This window comes from Paroedura picta, chromosome 6 (assembly GCF_049243985.1).
Source record: "Paroedura picta isolate Pp20150507F chromosome 6, Ppicta_v3.0, whole genome shotgun sequence".
NCBI lineage: Eukaryota > Metazoa > Chordata > Lepidosauria > Squamata > Gekkonidae > Paroedura > Paroedura picta.
In genome coordinates, this window is record NC_135374.1 from 105501554 (window position 1) to 105519365 (window position 17812).

General features: G+C 42.5%; 1 long non-coding RNA gene across 1 annotated transcript in view; it reads right to left on the minus strand.

Annotated features, from left to right (window-relative positions):
- The window catches only part of LOC143840399 (uncharacterized), a 63283-nt gene extending 59698 nt beyond the window's left edge, over positions 1-3585 (minus strand). Inside the window, exon 1 of the long non-coding RNA XR_013232176.1 lies at positions 3531-3585. This is a non-coding gene — a long non-coding RNA (uncharacterized LOC143840399). The remainder of the gene's footprint in view (positions 1-3530) is intronic.
- Positions 3586-17812: the final 14227 nt, after the last annotated feature.

Below are 17812 nucleotides of genomic sequence, written 5' to 3' on the forward strand. Positions count from 1 at the left end.
TTTTCCTTTCAATAAAAGCTTATATTAACATTTTACCATTTAAATCTGTGTTTGCCTTGAGTTCCTACAGGTGGAATAACCCTCGTATACAAAGGTAACGATCCGATAACGCTAAGTTACCCCCCTCTCGCAGCATTTGAGCTAATATTCCCCACAAGCTCAAAGATACGTGTTTTAGGACACGTGTCCAGCAATTTGGGTAACAGATTATGGTGGATCTTGCGGGCAATTGCCCCAGGCTTACTCGGGAGTAAAGTGGACGCACGGCACTCTCCAGTAACCCGGACGTAAGGGGAAAAGCCCGTTTGAACTCTTGGCATTAGTGTGTGAATGTGCTCTTGGAAGTGTGCTTTCTAAAAGGGTTGGCCTCTCTCTCTCTTTTCTACCCTTTTGCTATTGTTTTGCTCCTGCTGGAGATTAGTTTCCTTTAAGGCTAGGAACACCGAGGCAAGGTTTTCTTAGGCTTAGACGGGCGGGTGGACGACACGCACCCAACAACTAGGGATTAGCCAAGCGTAGGAAGGCGTTAGGCAAAATTCCTCTTAGCTGTAGGAAGGACCAGGAAAATCCCCCTACTGCTAAAATCTGTGCAAGCAGAGTCGCTCTCTGTAGCACAAAACTGCCCTGCGGCCGCAGGAGTTGGAGTTTTGTGTGTCGGGAGTGGCACGAGAACTCAAGCGGGCTTTGCGAAGCTCAGATGATCCAGGTTTTGGTAATTTTCCCCGTGTTCAGGAAAGCCAGGGCGATCCTAACCGAATAAATTAGCCGGTACCCTCAGGTTTTCTTGGTAGTTTTGTCCCTGAATCGAGAGAGCCCCGGCCATCTCGGTATAAAATAAGAAAACTAGCCAAACCCCGTAAGGACGTGCCTTGACGGGAGCCCTTCCCCCTTTTCCCCTTGCCGCTTTGAAGGATATAGAAGCCGCAAGAAAATCCCCCAGTGATTTCTTCCCTAAAAATACCTTCAGGTTTTCGGTGGTTTTCCCGAGGATCAAGTGCGCTCCGGCAACCTTGATTGGAAAAATCAGCCATCTGCTTGGTTTTTGGTAGTTTTTGCCCTGAACTGAGAAGAGCCCCGGCCATTCTCAGCCAAAAACAAACTAGCCACACCCGTAAGAGGTTAAACTCCACGGGATCCTTTTCCTTCTCTCCCCTGCTGTTTAAGAGACGAGCAGCGGCTGCCCCTAAACTCATCCCCTCTGTGCTTGCTTGCCCAGCGACAAGAAGCCAGAAAACCAAGCCCCGTCCCCTTTAAGATCTTGGAAATTAATAGGAAGAAATGGCATCCAGATTCAATCTGACTGGCCTGATTGCCCGTAAGGAACCGGCAGACAGACTGACACTCTGGGTGACCAAGAAGGGCGGCCGGAACCCCTGGCGCCCGGGAGCTTTCAAAAGCTCCAACCCCCTGGAAACCCTTACCGAGGCTTTCCAAGAATGGTGTAACACCAGAAAGCTCGGGGGTGGCAGTAAGGACTCTTATGCCACTTGGGGTATGTTTGTTGCCCTTCAGGACAGTGTAGCCCAGATTGCTGAGCTGCAACATGCCCTAGAGGAGAAGGATGCCCTAGTGAAGGAGCAGGTAGCTCAGCTGACTGACCATCTCGAACAACGGGAGGCCCAGTTAGCTGATCTCCTGGAACAGCGTGAGGCTCATATCATCCACCTCTCTGAGATGGAGGACATGAGAACTGAGCGCTTGAGTGCACGGGTGGAGAAGGCTCATCAGCTTCAGACCATCCAGGAACTAGAAAGTCAGCTCCAAGCCATAAGGCAGAGAGCTGAGGTAGCAGAGGCTCGCATTCTCGAGCTAGAAGCAGAGCTAGTTAAGATCAAGGGAGCTGCACAGTTCCTAGGGGAGAACAGTGTGGCCAAGCATGCTCAAGTAAGCCATGAGGCATGCCATAGAAAAATGCAGGAACTTGAAAAGCAGTTAGAGCTCCAAAGGGCTCTAGTTGCCACAATTCATACAGAGACTCTTCCCCTTCTACCTTCTGAGCCTCTGCCAGAAGAAATAACCCCCAAAATGTTCATAGAATCCCGAGGGGAAAATTCAGCTCCCTTCCACCCAGTTCTAGTTACAACCCCTGCAGATAGAACTGAGAGGCAGGAAATCCAGAAACAGCTCCCCATTGCAGGCCAGCTTAGAGAATCAGGTTCTCTTGAATTTCCCACTAACCAGGACTCCAAAAATTTAAACATTCAGGCAAACAGTGGTCTCCACTCTCAGTACAGGATCAAGAGGGAGAACCGCTTTAATAAGAATCACCCCAATTCTAATAGGAATAGAGACAATCGCTCCCTGCAGCCACCTAATGGCTGGAGCAAACAAAAGCCAGGAGAAAGGAGTAAGCCACAAAATAGTTTCCCTTCAAATAATTTCCCCCCAAATACTCTCAAACCTAAATACTTCCAGAATAGAAATTCTGTCCATCAGCAGCGCAATAAAAGAATCAGTAACAGGACTTTTCTATGGCGGGAACTTAGAAATACTAGAGCAGACATGTCCCAGTATCATGACCAACCCACATCTGTACTCATGTGTGGTTTTGTAAAGGCCATTAGAGAGAAAAGGAACAGAGACACATGTGAGCTACAGAAAACTAGGCCCACAGAAATTTCTTCTGAATCCCCTAAGGATTGGCAGAAGGAAATAGAGAAATTTAAAACTCTTACCCAGAAACAAGATTTGGAAATTAAGGATCTTAATGAGAAAAACAAGGAATTCCAGGGTGAACTTTTAAATGTAAAAACCCATTTGCAAAATGTTCCAAAGCCACACAGATAATAAATTGAAAAGAAAATACAGCAGATCCAGTAACCCAGCTTCACCTCTTGTCTTTAAAGAAGAGGAAATATTCTCAATTCCCCCATCACAGAGTCAGGAAGTAAATCTTGCCTCTGAACCTGTACAGAGTTCCAAAATCCAAGTTCACAATAATGGTTCAACATGTGTGCTTCCATTTTTACTTTTAAACCTCCAAATTCTAAATTTGGCTGCAATTAGTAGAGCCTCCAGCTATAGTTGCAGTCACACTGAAACAGGCACTATTTTGCAATCTTAAAACAGACTCTCTTTGTCTAACTGCCTTCCTAGGCACTCAGCCCCATGACTCATGCCTTGCTCTCCCCTATCCAGGCAAATAATCTACATAACTAAGGAACTTTAACAGCACAGAAAGTATTCTTTCTTCTCAAATCAGGAAGGGAAGAAGTTTTGTTTCTTTAAAGACTGACCCCTAACTCAGAGACAATCTAAGGGGGGGAGAGTACAGTAAAATAGTTCTGTTCTAAAATAGGTTTTGTTTTAGTTTTTATTTTAAGACAATTTTGGCTGCTTTTAGTATTTGAAATATTTTCTCTTTGAGAAAAGGCATTCCCTCCATAGCTTTTCCTTCCCTCTGACATTTTTTTACTTCCTATTTCAAATTTTAATTGGCAGTTAACATTTTTTCCCCTCTTTTCATAAGACAATTTTGTTTAAAAATCTGTTTTTGCAATTTTGTTTTTGTTTTGAATATGTTTTGAAACAGCTTCATACAGACCTTTCATTTGGGTACTCAGGCTTCCACTCAGCCTGACTCCCATGAAAAGGCACTCTGTGTATATACAGAGGAACAGTCTTTCCTCCTTAAGAACACAATTCTTTTGACACACTATTGTGTAATGGGACTCTGACTTCATCTTCATGTTCCTCTTATTCATTCTTTCCCACTCATATTCTCAGCAGTACTACAATGTAACTTTTAAAAGAAGAAATTGACATCTAATCAGCCTGGCCTACCAGCAGGCAGATCTCAATCTGAAAAACAAGTTTCTATACCTCAACCTTTAAATTTTCTTTGAAGTTATTGGTTTTATTCATTTTTATAAGAAACCTTTGCTTTTAGAAATGTGCTTATGTGCTCTAACTTTTTAGATTGTTTATGTCAATCCACAGTATTTTGCAAATTCTTTTGCCATGTTTTTGAGTCCTCTTTTAATTAGGGGTCCTCTCTTGTGCTCTTTATTGCAAGATCTTTATAGATCACAATCAAAGTTTTGTTTTTGAAGCTTTCTTTTTGTGTTTTGATTTATCTTATGTTCCTTATAGAGAAGAATCTGTAGTATGTTTTCTGCTTATGCTTTTAATCTCTTGCATATCAGAGCTTCTATTTCTTTTTGTGCTTATTAACTTGGAAAATAACTGACCAGATTCTACCTAGCAATTCTTATTTTTCCCCTCATATACATGTGTGTGTATTTGAGCTGCTAATCTATTCATTCATAGACCATGTGCAATATGTTTGCAGGAACCTTTAATTTTGGCTTTTTGATTATTTTTCTGAATGCTTCTTTTTACACAACAGTGCAGCGGACATGCACATGTCCAGTAGACCTAGCCTCCAAAAACTATCTTCTTACAGGACTTACAGGACTTTCTCTCCTCTTGTGTATTTCTACAAGCATCTTGCTTCAGTCACCCATAGTAATCTATCAGTTTTCTCTCAAATTCCCAAACTCACCAGGAGTTTGGCATCCTCCTTCCCTTGTCTTATGATTACACTCTAATATCCATCTCCCTCCCTGGAGATGGCATCTAGCTCCTCTTAAATTCTATTTTCAGTCTCTGTAAGGTCATGGTGGGCACCCACCACAGTAGATTTTTTTGACAGTCACATATGGGGGCACCCCTCTGCTCCAATCTTTCATTTTGAGTTAATTGTCTTCAAAGCTCTAAATTTTTGAGTATTTTCCCTAATCAGTATATCCATCAGGCTGTGTTCCTGCTTGAGCCAAGCCTCAACAGACTTTGCAGCCTCACTCTTTGCAGCTGCACACACTTCTCCATCGAACTTTTGTCAATCTTCATCCTTCTCTCAGTTGGGTGTCTCCCCCTTGAGCTCTTCAGCTCCACTGTGCTGTTGATGCCCTGGGCCACTCAAACATTCTTGCAACCCGCGTCTGCCAAGCCTGCCCTAGTGAGGCTCCAGGCTTGTGCATCACAAACCTCAGATCGCCAGGCCAGTTCCTGATGGTCCTGCCTGTGTGCTCTTCACCTGTATCCTGCTCGCCAACCTCCAGACCTGACCTGGTCAAGATGACAGCAATCCTCTGCCTGCGTTTGCTATGGATGTGTCCTGTGGTCATGACCTGCTGCTCTGCGCTTTCTGCCCCAGCCTACTTGCTGGTGAACTACTGATGCTTGCTGTTTACCCCAGCTCCTGCTCTATGAAGCCTCACTGCCCAGCCAGCCTGATTCTTCTTCTGTATGCTACCTCTGACCCTGCGTACGCTCTGACAACCTGGATTAGTGCCTTCACCGCCTCTTCCCCTGCCATTTCAGTCACAAGGGGGGGGGGGAAGAAAGATAAACTGGTATGCTGAACACATCTCCAGCTATTGGCTTGTTTCCACAACCACTTTTTTTTTTACCCCCATGGAGGAACCTCCTTCACCATTCTATGTGTTTGCAAACATCACCCAGCAATGTCTTATAATATATATATGCATATATATATCAACATCTTCAACTGCTGAACCAGTTGCTCATCCTCATCAATCCTCATGTTCAACTATTCAAGGAATCTCCAGCTTCACTCCCACCTTTACCAATGGGACAAGGGGGGGAGGAGGTTTTTCAAACTGTATTGTCTGTATTCCAAATTGTATTGTGCCCTGTATTTCAACTCACTGTCTATTGCATTGTGCCTGTATCAGTTTTAAATAGTTTGCTAGTTTATGTATATAAGTTTTGCTAAATTGCTTAGCTTTACCTTGTTCTTATTGCATTGCTTATTAGAAGCCATTGCTTAGTTCATTGTCTAACTTTTTAGTTTCTACCACTTTCTGCTTGTTTCATAGTAATTGCTTGATATTCATTGCCAGCATTTTTAGGATTGCCTAGTGCTCGCATTCTAAAATATTGCTCAGGTACTGCCCACAGTTTCCTGCCTGCATAGAATTTGGTTTTCACTGCATTTGCTTTTTGTCTATTGTTTACTAGATTGCCTTGTTCAACGTATTAGTTTGCATTGGTTCATTGCTTTATTCATATGGTGGAGACCTCACGCTTAGCTAGTTCATAGTTCATGTGTGTTACATTTAGTATTGAGTGGTTGTGGTAAAGAGGAACGGCAACTTCACAGCTTTCCTTAAGTCACCCAAACCCATCCTAAATGTGTTTTGTTTTTAATTTGGCTTAAGTTTTTGTAGTTTTTGAAGTGGCAGAAGATGGCCCCAATTTTCTCTCTGAATTTCTAGTCTGAATTTCAATCTTTGCCGCCACTAACACAGTATATTGGTCTGTAGTGAATAAATTGGACATATAATTCACTACAGAAGGGGGGGAATGTTACGCATGGCAGGATCCCTGCCTTATGCCTTGGCACACTGTACTCCTTAACCAATAGCGCAGCACGACAGTCTAGACTTGGGAGCAAGCTAGACACAGGACAGACCAAGTCACTCTGGCAGGGCAATGTCAGAGCAGACTCCATCTTAGGAAACAGGACAAGCCCAGGCTTGTTCTCAGCTACTGGTTTGGAAATCCAGGTGCCTCCATGCCCTACTCTCGACCCCCCCCCATTGTATTTCTAAGTGAGTGGACTGGCTTCCTCCTGTTTGCCTAAAGGCTCCTAGGAAAATCCTTTGTCTTGCAACATTTTTCACACTTGGCCCCTCTGCCAGGGGATATTTCCTCCCCACACCCTGCCAGCTAGACCTGATGGCTCTCTTCCTCAGAGCCATTAATACCTTTATCCAAATCCATTTACGGCCATCACCCCCCCCCCCACTTGGCCAGGTATTGTCCTAATCTCTGGGGACCCTGGAAACTTCCAGCACATGCTTACCTGAGCCTTGTCACATAGCCCCCTTCCCAAAAATCCTATAAAAACTGTGGCTTCACACAGCCACTCTGAGTGTCTTCCAACCCGGGACCTCCCACGCTGGTTCGTGCTCCTTCCTCTGACCCACCACTCCTCGGACAGGTAACTATCAAGCCTTCCACTCTTCCTCCCCCTTCTCTATATGACTGCTTGTATGTGTGTGTTAGCTATTTGTGTGTACTTTTGTTATTTTCCTTTCAATAAAAGCTTATATTAACATTTTACCATTTAAATCTGTGTTTGCCTTGAGTTCCTACAGGTGGAATAACCCTCGTATACAAAGGTAACGATCCGATAACGCTAAGTTACCCCCCTCTCGCAGCATTTGAGCTAATATTCCCCACAAGCTCAAAGATACGTGTTTTAGGACACGTGTCCAGCAATTTGGGTAACAGTGTGACTCAGTGGCTAAAAAGGCAAATGGGATTTTGGAGTATCAAATGGAGTATTGTGTCCAGATCACGAGATGTGATGGTACCGCTTCACTCTGCTCTGGTTTGGCCTCACTTGGAGTACTGTGTTCAGTTTTGGGCACCCCAGTTGAAGAGGGATGTTGACAAACTGGAACGTGTCCAGAGGAGGGCAACAAAGATGGTGAAGGGTTTGGAGATCAAGACATATGAAGAAATGTTGGGGGAGCTTGGTCTATTTAGCCTAGAGAGGAGATGACTGAGAGGGGATCTGATAACCATCTTCAAGTATTTAAAAGGGTGCCATATGGGGAATGGAGCAGAATTGTTCTCTCTTGCCCCAGAGGGACAGACCAGAATGAATGATATAAAATTAATTCAAAAGAAATTCCATTTAAACATCCAGAAGAAGTTCCTGACAGTTAAAGCAGTTTCTCAGTGGAACAGGCTTCCTCAGGAGGTGGTGGGTTCTCCATCTTCAGAAAATTTTCAACAGAGGCTAGATAGCCATCTGACAGAGAGGCTGATTATGTGAAGGCAAAGGGGTGGCAGGTTACAGTGGATGAGCAATTGGGATGTGAGTGTCCTGCATAGTGCAGGGGGTTGGACTTGATGACCCATGAGGTCCCTTCCAACTCTATGATTCTATGATTCTAATAATGTGTGGCAAGAATGAGCTAATGGGTTGTCTGTACAGACCCAAGAGGATACTGGGAAAAGACAGTGGAAACTCCAAGTACTGCTATAGAGACTCCCACAAAGGTCAATAAACTTTTTTTCTTTGTTAGATCTTTGAGTTGTGGGTGTCCATGAATATTCATAAGCAAACATGATATTCATTTGAACGGAGTAGACACAACACACACCCACAATTGTCAGGAATGCTTTTTTCTATAGAATAGTAACAATGTCCAACTACTACATAAACTAACCATAGCACTCATACAAAGATAGAAGAATGGATGAAGTAGTCAGTTTTACCAGATGTTGCATGAAATGATTTATCAGATCTGACTAGATCATGGGTGGTGTAGCTTTGGCTCTTCCACTACACCCCCAAGATATCATTAAGGTTGAGCCATCAAAATCTGCTCAGGGTCTTCAGCCCTGAAGAGATAAAACTGACCTTGTTTAGGGTCAGGTGGAAGATCAGGGCCCTATGAGACATTAAACATTTCCAGAGGGCCTATAATACATAACTGTTTTGCTAGGCCTGTGGCTGGGGCCAGGAAATACCATCACACAGATGCTGGCCTCCCTGCTCGAGAGACCACCTACCTCCACCAATAAGAACATCAACCAACCACATGAACATGTGGAGAATGACAGTTTGGACAATCCTTGACTTGATCAACATCAGTACTTTGTATGGATCAATATACAGTACACACATTCCCCAATTTTTACCACTTTGGCCTAGACATTGGTGGATGGTTAGTGCAGAATATGGTGGATCAGCCTTGAGAGAGGACTTTAGATCTGATAGCCTTGTGCTTTCTTTTCATTCACAAACTGGACGATGTAATGTCTGCTCTGGAATGTAAAGGTAGGAGTGGCACTCATGAAAAACTGAACCATTCATGGAGATGTCCATGCCTAACTGAAGACACAAACAAAGAAGCAAACTCTTGTGTGCTTGGAAGTAGTCTTCAGAGAGGCCTTTACTGAAGTGACAGTTGTGATTGAGGGCATTTGAAGGTTAGAATGAGGGGAATTGTCATTGTTTACCAATAATACTATTTGATTTAATTGTATGGGCCATTTGCTTTGTTAAATTTATAATGGGTTTTTATTGTAACATATATATATTTAATTTACTAGTGGCTTTGAACTGGATTTATAAATAAACTTCAAAGAAATTCAAAGGGCACATTATTCTAACATAGATTTGGATCTCATGAAAAAGATAAATACAAAATATAAAGCTCTGTATGGAACAGGCTGTACAATGAATATAATGAATTATATTAAAAATGACAAAGCCCCAGGTTCCCTGGCTCCAGACAGAGATAAATACTTGCTAAAGCCAGCTACATACCATTTCACCCTGGAGAACATTAAACAAAGATGTGATTTTATGTTGGCCAGATGCTCTGCCCAGCCCACAGCTGTTTTGGAAGGTTGTTACAAGAAGGTCCCTCTACTGCAGATGCCATGTCCTTGTAACGGTGGACAGGTAGAGACCAGACAGCACTTCTTGCTATACTGCCCCTTGTATGATATGATTAAAGGCAAACTTTTGCTACATGCACTGGATAGATATTCAGAACTGCCAACAAGAGAAATGATAAAGAAGATGATAAGTGATGGAAGAAGTTGTTTAACCATCTGCATTGCTAAATTTTGTGCTGCCACCATTGTGCAGAACCAGTAAAGGTTAAATATGATTAAATAAACACCTTCATTTTATACAGATTTAAGACTATTTATATTTCTAGCTGCATCTCAAGAGTTATCTTTGAAAATATATTTCTCCTTATATTTCTTAGTTGCTTTTTTAAATAGAACATTTGTAGATTTTTAATTACTGTATTATTGGTTTGTTTGTTTGTTTTTGAGTGGTCACCAAACTCTCTATATATACATATTTTGTCTGATCTGCGATACCATTGCAGTGCTACTCTAAATGACTGTAAATGGCTAAAAATGATCTCAAGAACTTCATTTAAGTAAATCCTTTAGATAAGCTTCTCATTCACATCTGTTTGTAGATCGATTATTTTAATTTCTCCATGTACAGTTTGACAAGTGTACCAGATATGACCTGGTTTCATTCTGCTTCATCAGATACATACACACATTCCTCTAGACCTCAGTCTTAAACAGCATTCTGAGTTTCAATACTCTGACATACAGAGCTTCTCTAATAACCACACACAGACAACAAAGTGATCCAAAGCACAATTAGAAGATTATTTAGAAGATTTAATCAAGTTTTTTTAGATCATTTTAAATATGGTCCATTATACTTTATTGTACAGCCTGTTCTGTACACAGTGTTTTGTATTTTGCATTTAACTTTGACTATTTTACTCAAAACTCTGGTCACATGCTCACTGATTACCTTTTAATCTGTTCCTATGGTCTTGCTATGAGTCATGTCATGTCTCCATGTTATCTGTTTGCATGTGCCCTGCATTCTTGTTTTAGTGGGGTCCATTCCGCACGACTTTAATATAGCACTAGTCTTGCATTTTGTTTTCGCCTCTAAAACTACGTTCCGCATGACGTCGTGAGCAATCTGCAACACTCCTGCAACACTAGCGTGAAAATGGCTTTGTTGTAGCGATTTTAGAATAATCCAGCAAAGTGGATTCACCCCCAGAAAATCGCTACACTCCTGCCAACAAACTGCAATACTTGCGAAAAAGACCTGTGCGTTCTCAATATAGTGGTTTCAACGAAGTCCCTCCCCCTGGCTCTCTCCTCCGAACTTCCGGTTAAGTGATCGCCATTTTTTCCCCCCTCAGAGCGAGTGGGGAAAGCAGCGAACCAGCGAGGCTTGATTCACCCAGGATGGCTTCTCCGGCTACAGTCCCTCCACAGAAGTGCTTTAAAACTCCCCTAACTCCCCAAGCACAACACAGCCCCGTTTGCCAGTTCCCTTTAATTTCGGCCAAAAATTGCGCCCGTGCGGGGGGGGATTTTTTTTCTACTTGGGGGAGCATGGTAACAATGACTCACCAGCTCACACGCCAGCTAGATGGGCCTCTACGTTAAGAAGTATCAAGGCATATTCGTTGAAACGTGTTTTTTTTTTAACTGTGCTTCAAGGGAAAGGGGCTTCTCGGGAGCTTGATAACAACCGCCCATTGGCTGTTCATTTGATTGACAGCCAGGGGCGGGAACAAGCACAGAAAAAATCGCTTCCTTTCTAGCAATTCCTGCGAGACCGGAAACCTGTGGGGAACGAATGAAACACTACTGGATTCCACTACAAATGAAGGTATGTGGAACGCCAATGGCAACATTGGTCCTTATGCAGAATGGGCCTAATTTTTCACAGACCAGAAGCTCAAGGGCCTAATCTCTTCCCAGAGCTTGTTTTGATGTATTTGGCCTTGTAGATACAATAATGTAGGAATGCTTTGTAGTGTCTAAGCCCAGCACATACTTTACATGGAAAAACCTGCTTGGAAATGTTGTGTGTTTGGTATGTTGCTTAGCATGCCAGAATTCAAACTGGGTGAAGGGTTCACAGGGGTCACATATAGGTGTGCTTGTAAGCCTGCTCTTTAGTTCTAGCAAGGAAACACCTTACACTCTCTGTGTTATATTCTTCCATAAATAAATTCCTGTCACCAATGGATCTCCTTATTGGAATGTGACATAAGCCTGACAATATCCTTCTTGAATTGTTTTTATTTCACGACAAAAGATCCATGTACAGAATGGGGACAGTTTTCACATATTTTTCACTCCCATGGCAACCCTCAAGCTTGTTTGTTCATTTGTGTGTTTCATCACATTCATAAGGCACTACTCCTGGACAGCCAGCTTGTGGCATTTGACAACAAATTCAAAATACAATGTTAAAAATTAACCAAGACATAATACATTAAAACAACATAAGATCCCCCCAAACACACAAACACACACACAGACACACACACACTCATCCACATAATCTCCCTGGCTGCCGACGCCTGTTAAAAGATGCTACCCAGTGGGGTTCTTGGGGAACATTGGTGGAAGAGCCCAAAATGTCCCCTTAGTTTCCTCAACCAAAAGCCTGGCAGAAGAGCTCTGACTTATAAACCCTGCAGAACTGCATTAGCTCTGGCAGGGTCTGTAGCTCTTCTGGGAGGTCATTCCACCAGGAAGGGGCCAGCACCTCCCCTATCACCCAGGGACAGCCTGAGGAGGGACATTTTAGGCTGCAGGGGGGAAAGGGGAAGTTGCACTTCTATGCTCAGAAGTCCTTCTATATGACCCATTATGCACGGGGTTTTAGCGCACATTCAGGGTGGAATGGCGGCGACTAAAATCACGGTGCCGGCTGCAACTGGCCGCAGCTTCGGTGCATGCCGCCGAAAAAGCCGCGTTCGCGAAACACGGAAGAAAGTGCAGCTTCTGGGTGACCGGGGCGCAACCAGAAGCGGCGCCCGGATCGCCGCATGCATAATCGGTTACTCTGGGTTTTGCCGCCATCGCGCCCCGCCCCGTGCATAACCGGTGTGCATTGCATCTTCACCCTCCACGTTTTCCATATGACCCGAAATTGCCATTTCGGCGGCCGTGCATAAGGGGCCAAAATGAATCTTTTGCATTCAATCCACAATACTGAAATGTTTTCTGCTCCAGGTATAAATTAATCATTTCAGTAGGATATAGTCTTCTTTTGCCCAGGGGAGGGGCACAATTAAGATTTCCTCTTAGCATTTAGTTCCTCTGTCAGTTTACAAGATAGAACAACAACGACTAGAGTCAACAAGAAATAGAGATACTGTTGATGACTAATCACATGCAGGGTAAAATGGCACCAAAAGACACTTTTGACTCTGACAAGTTATATGGCTGGCTTTTAACGCCCTCAGAAGTGTTTTCTCTGGCTGCGCACTGATGCACTTCACCAATGTTTTCTCTACACGTATGAAAAATAGCAGCTCTTAAAAAAGGGGGGGGAAAGAAAACAAAAAGAAAGACAAACAATAGCAAGACTTAACCCAGAGATTACAAGATTGCAACACCCAGTGCTGTGGGTGCACTTTAAAATGATCTTTTGTCACTTAACATTACTTTGGTGCTGGCAGCTATGGTTATTTTGGATTACAAGTTAATTTGGACAGCTTCCAAACTAAATAAGCCATCGCAAAAAAAAATGTCTCAATGCATTTATTGTGCTTGAATGACTGGGAAGCTCTTTTAAAATTTAGTATTTGAGAATAATTTCATCAAGCACCAGGAAGCAGTGAGAGTTCCTACCCAACTCTTCAAATGATACATCTTATTAAACTGACATTAAAAAAAGAGAGAGTTAATTTTAATTACTGGACAAATATTGGTAGGTGTGAGGATCTGCAATTCAGCTGTCAACAGGTGTGTTTAAAGCTGAAGGCTATAGATTCATTAGCTGTTTTAACTTACCTTTAGAAAAATGGCCAATTCACGAAATAAAAGTATTGGAATTACAGATAATAGCCTGTTACAGGTATAGCTTCAAATTATGTCTCACAATTTTCAGCATAAAGGTAAATCAATTTACGAAATATTTTGATACTATTTTTTGTCCTGAAAGGCCTGTTTCAAAATAAGTGATATTGAGAGGACTCCTCAAATCCAACACTGGTAAAAATCCAGTTTTTCTCCCTATAAACAAAATTTTTTTATTTATAATTTAATTTATAGACCACTCCTTCCCAATGATGGGCTCAGTGGGGTTTCCCACAATAATATACATTTGAAACTCGGAAACCATAAGAAAATACAGTTTGTTCCATAGCACCACAGTATAGCTGGCGAATTCAGTAGTATCATGGTGGTGATAAAAGTTTCCCCTATAGAGGAAGCCTCATATAGAAGGAGGAAAGAAACACAGGCTGGAGAGGACCCACCTGGAAGCTGGCAGCCCAAAAAGAAAATGATACCAGCATCAAAAGGTCCAAATGGGCCATCAGTGATATGTATAGCTGGACACAGAGTTAACTCTAGTTGTGATTTGTTTTTTACATACACAAGTGTCCCTGTTTTCAGTTCATTTCTTTTAAACTGGATGTTGTTAAGACACAGCTGTTGTAGCGATGGACACAGCATGCTTGCACAAAGCCCCACTAAAGGCAGCCAATCACCTCTCCTCTCTGCCTTGATTCTTTATGAGGTCACAAGGACATTGGCTCAATAATACTGTCAGTTAGATGATGTCTTCAGAGTTACTGCTTGAGCTCTTGGGCAGCAGGTATGGGATCATGGTTTTTCTCCATTATTTGCCAATGTATTTAATGTTTTCATTTTTTTTCAAATGTGAGAATTCTGTTGACAACTTAGTTGACAATTATATTGACAGAAAGGATTTTCTTTGTATTTCGTTTGCATATAATTAGCTTTTTGAGTAACCAATATGGTAGATACAACAAATAATTTGATGATATCTTGGATTTTTCTTCCTAATTACGTACATCAGATTGAAGACCAGATGTAATGATATTTTATGCTATATTGTCTGTATCCGGTGTATATAAGTGCTTGTGGGGGAATTAGCATATTTTATCAAGTGAACAGTCCCCCAAAAAACTGGGAACTTGAAAAGGGTGGAGACATGTTCACATGTACAGCTCTTGTTTCAGTCAGTGTGCATGGACATGTAAAACTTACGTAGGCTCATTTGTAGCACAAGTGTCTCTTGTCTGAACCATGAGGTCAACCCAGCTAGAACATCTCTGTACAATTTGCCTTCATTCAGAAGACCTACTGGCACAACCACTCAGCTGGTCACGTGACACTGTATTCCAAAGAGCACATAGTATGTCTCTCTAAGTGATTATTCTTTGCTGCCATCCATCTCTCCTTCTGAGCATAGACAAGGAGCCAGAGCAGGTCATATTATCCCGGGCTCTTTACACAGTGTGGCAAACCCTTATAGGCCCATGAAGGGCTCCCAAATTCTGGACAGAGATTTCCCACTCCAACATACCCATCAGCATCTCCTCTTTCCAGCCCTATTCATCTCATCACGATCCCTTATATTTGCACTTTTCACAAATGCAAAGAGACTCAAAGCAGCCTTATACTAATGAGATAAGGCCAGTTTGAGACCCAGCTTGATGTAGTGGTTAAGAGCAGCAGCTTCCAATTTGGAGAACTGAGATTGATTCCCCACTCCTCATCCACATGTAGACAGCTGGGTGACCTTGGGCTACTCACAGTTCCCTCAGAGCTCTCTCAGCCTCATCTACCCCTACTCCCTGTTGTGGAGAGAGGTGAGGAAGCAGAGGTGATTGTACGCTGCTTTGAGACTTCTATGGGAAGTAAGAAGTGGCGTACTAAACCCCCAGCTCTTCTTCTTCTTCTTCTTCTTCTTCTTCTTCTTCTTCTTCTTCTGAGATGTAGGTGACATAAGAAGGAGATTTTGACTAACAGGAAGGCTTATTTAATGTGATTTGCAAGAGAATGAAAAGTAGATTAAGTTATCTAATTGGGCTTCCATTGGCTGTCTCATGCAACTTCATACCTTTACCTGCCAAGGTCATACAGTGACATCCAAGAAATTTCTAGTCCCCTCCCCCACAAAAAGGGAGGAATTTTGAGTCTCTCTTATCTCAAGATATATCAGATTCATGTGTTGGTGTGTAATTTTGCCTCTTGCCTGAAGTAACTCAAAATCAGTTCCATTTGAATCTTCCTTGCATCTAACAAATAATACAAATATAGGGATATGCATGATTGAACAGCATATGAAGATGTCATACAGGGGATATCAGAGGAGATATGTAGTTAGCATAGTTAGATAGAAATTTCCTGACTTAAAAAAAATAATCTCTTCCTATGTCCTGATTGGCATAATTGTAGGCTTCCTACTCCCTTGAGCACTCTTCCTCCTTGCTTGCCTCCAAGAAGAACAGGTAGTCAATTAGACACTTAGACACTCTCTGCTCTCTTCTTTATAGATATGATACTCTTCTCACTAAAACTATTTATTCTTTTAAGCAGGCAATGCTTTGTTCCTTTGCATATTTAAACTCTGCCAACAGCAAGCTTCCTGCTCTACTAGAGCACCACAACCCATTCAAAATCACAAGTTGGTTCAGCACCTACAACAAATGCTTGCATGACTAGGTCTTAAGAATATGACCTGAAAATATGTTTCCCCCACATCATACTTATGTATATTTTTTTAAATATCTAGTCTGAAGAAAATTCTAGGTGTGCTCCAGAGCTTGTGCACTATCATTTGCCAATGGATTGGTCCTAAAATGCAGCCAAGATTCAACACAGCCAGTATTGATGGTGTGGAGGGACAGCTGGGGGTGAAGTGACTACCTCAGGGGCCCCTTCTGGTGTGCATGCAGCACTCACTGTGTCAAGGGGAAAGTGGGACCTCCAGTACCTCTTTGTCCAAGACACTGCCATAGCAGCTTCTCTCCCACCTACCCTATGTTGATGTTTAAACAGCCTTGTTACAGTGTTTGAGGTGGATGTTTCATGGTTAAGATTTCATCACAGCTACAGGGTTGCATGGGATGGAGGCTGTTGCCAGGAAATCCACTGTGTGATCAGACTCCCTGGGGTTCAGGGCCTCCCTAAGAAGCAGCACATAAATGACTTCTCACCCATTTGGGAGATCAGGGGCTCATTGCGCGGAGACCTAGGGGACAACCAACTGAGGTTTGTGCCCTTTGGCTCCCCCACATAGGTTACTTCCCATCAGACTCCAGTTGGCAAGGGGATCTGCTCTACCTGCAGGGAATGCTGTAGATCCTCAGGTGACCTCTGGACTCCATGGGTTTTGGTGCAGTCCGCTGACTGCTAGGTCAGACTCCCTCTCCCAAGGTGTGCCAACCATCCTAAGGGGAGGTAATAAAGCTGCGGCCTTGCTTATACCCAACACTGGTGTGTCATATTTTATTCCAACCCAAAACGCAAATCAATAAATTCCAGCCCAAAATGCAAGTCAATAAAGATTAAAGTAGAAGAAGAGTTAGACTTTTTACCACATTTTCACTACCCAAAGGAGTATCAAAGTGGTTTCCAATCACCTTCTCTTTCTCTCTCCACAACAGATACCCTGTGAGGCAGATGGGACTGAGAAAGCTTTGTCAGAACTGCTCTGTGATATGAGCTCTTAAAGGATGTGCCTAGCCCAAGGTCACCTAACTGGCTGCATATGGAGAAGCAGGGAATCAAACCTGGCTCTCCAGATTGGAAGCTGCCCCTCTTAAGAACTATACCACGCTGGCTCTCTTGTGCTCTAACAACAAGGAGAAACTAACAAAAAATAAATCTCACCATAGGTAACTTCCTTCTAGACCTGAAGAAAGCCAGTAAATGGCAATTAAACTCCCCCCCCCCCTTGTCATTTAAAAAAAGCTAACTTAAAAGAGCTAACACTGATATCTGCTCCTCGGAACAATTAATCTTCCTTGGACTTGCAGGTCTCACAAGTCTGTGAGAAGTTTCATCACATTTGTCATGTGGAAACCACTCTGCTTCTCAAATGTGCTATCTAAATATTAACTCATGTCCCACTGCTGGAACTGAAGGCTTGTTAATTTGTATTATCTATCATTCTGATCACCAAACACACATTACTAGGCTTGAAGTATTCATAATTAATCAGAACTAGTACCGTGCAAACTTTAGTGCTTAACCTTTTGGTGTAATAAATGCTTCTCCTTAGCAAATATTCATTTCAGTGGGGTGTTGTAGGTATTGGGCATATCCAGGAGTCCCCAAAGTCTGTCGTGATATACATTCTAAGTCAACTTCATGATTTTGTTCACCATGTGCTCATTTTGAAAACAAAAATCCAGTAATAAGTTTATAAAAGGACTGAAAATTGCAACAAAAGAACATCCCATAATATGTATGCCATAACCAT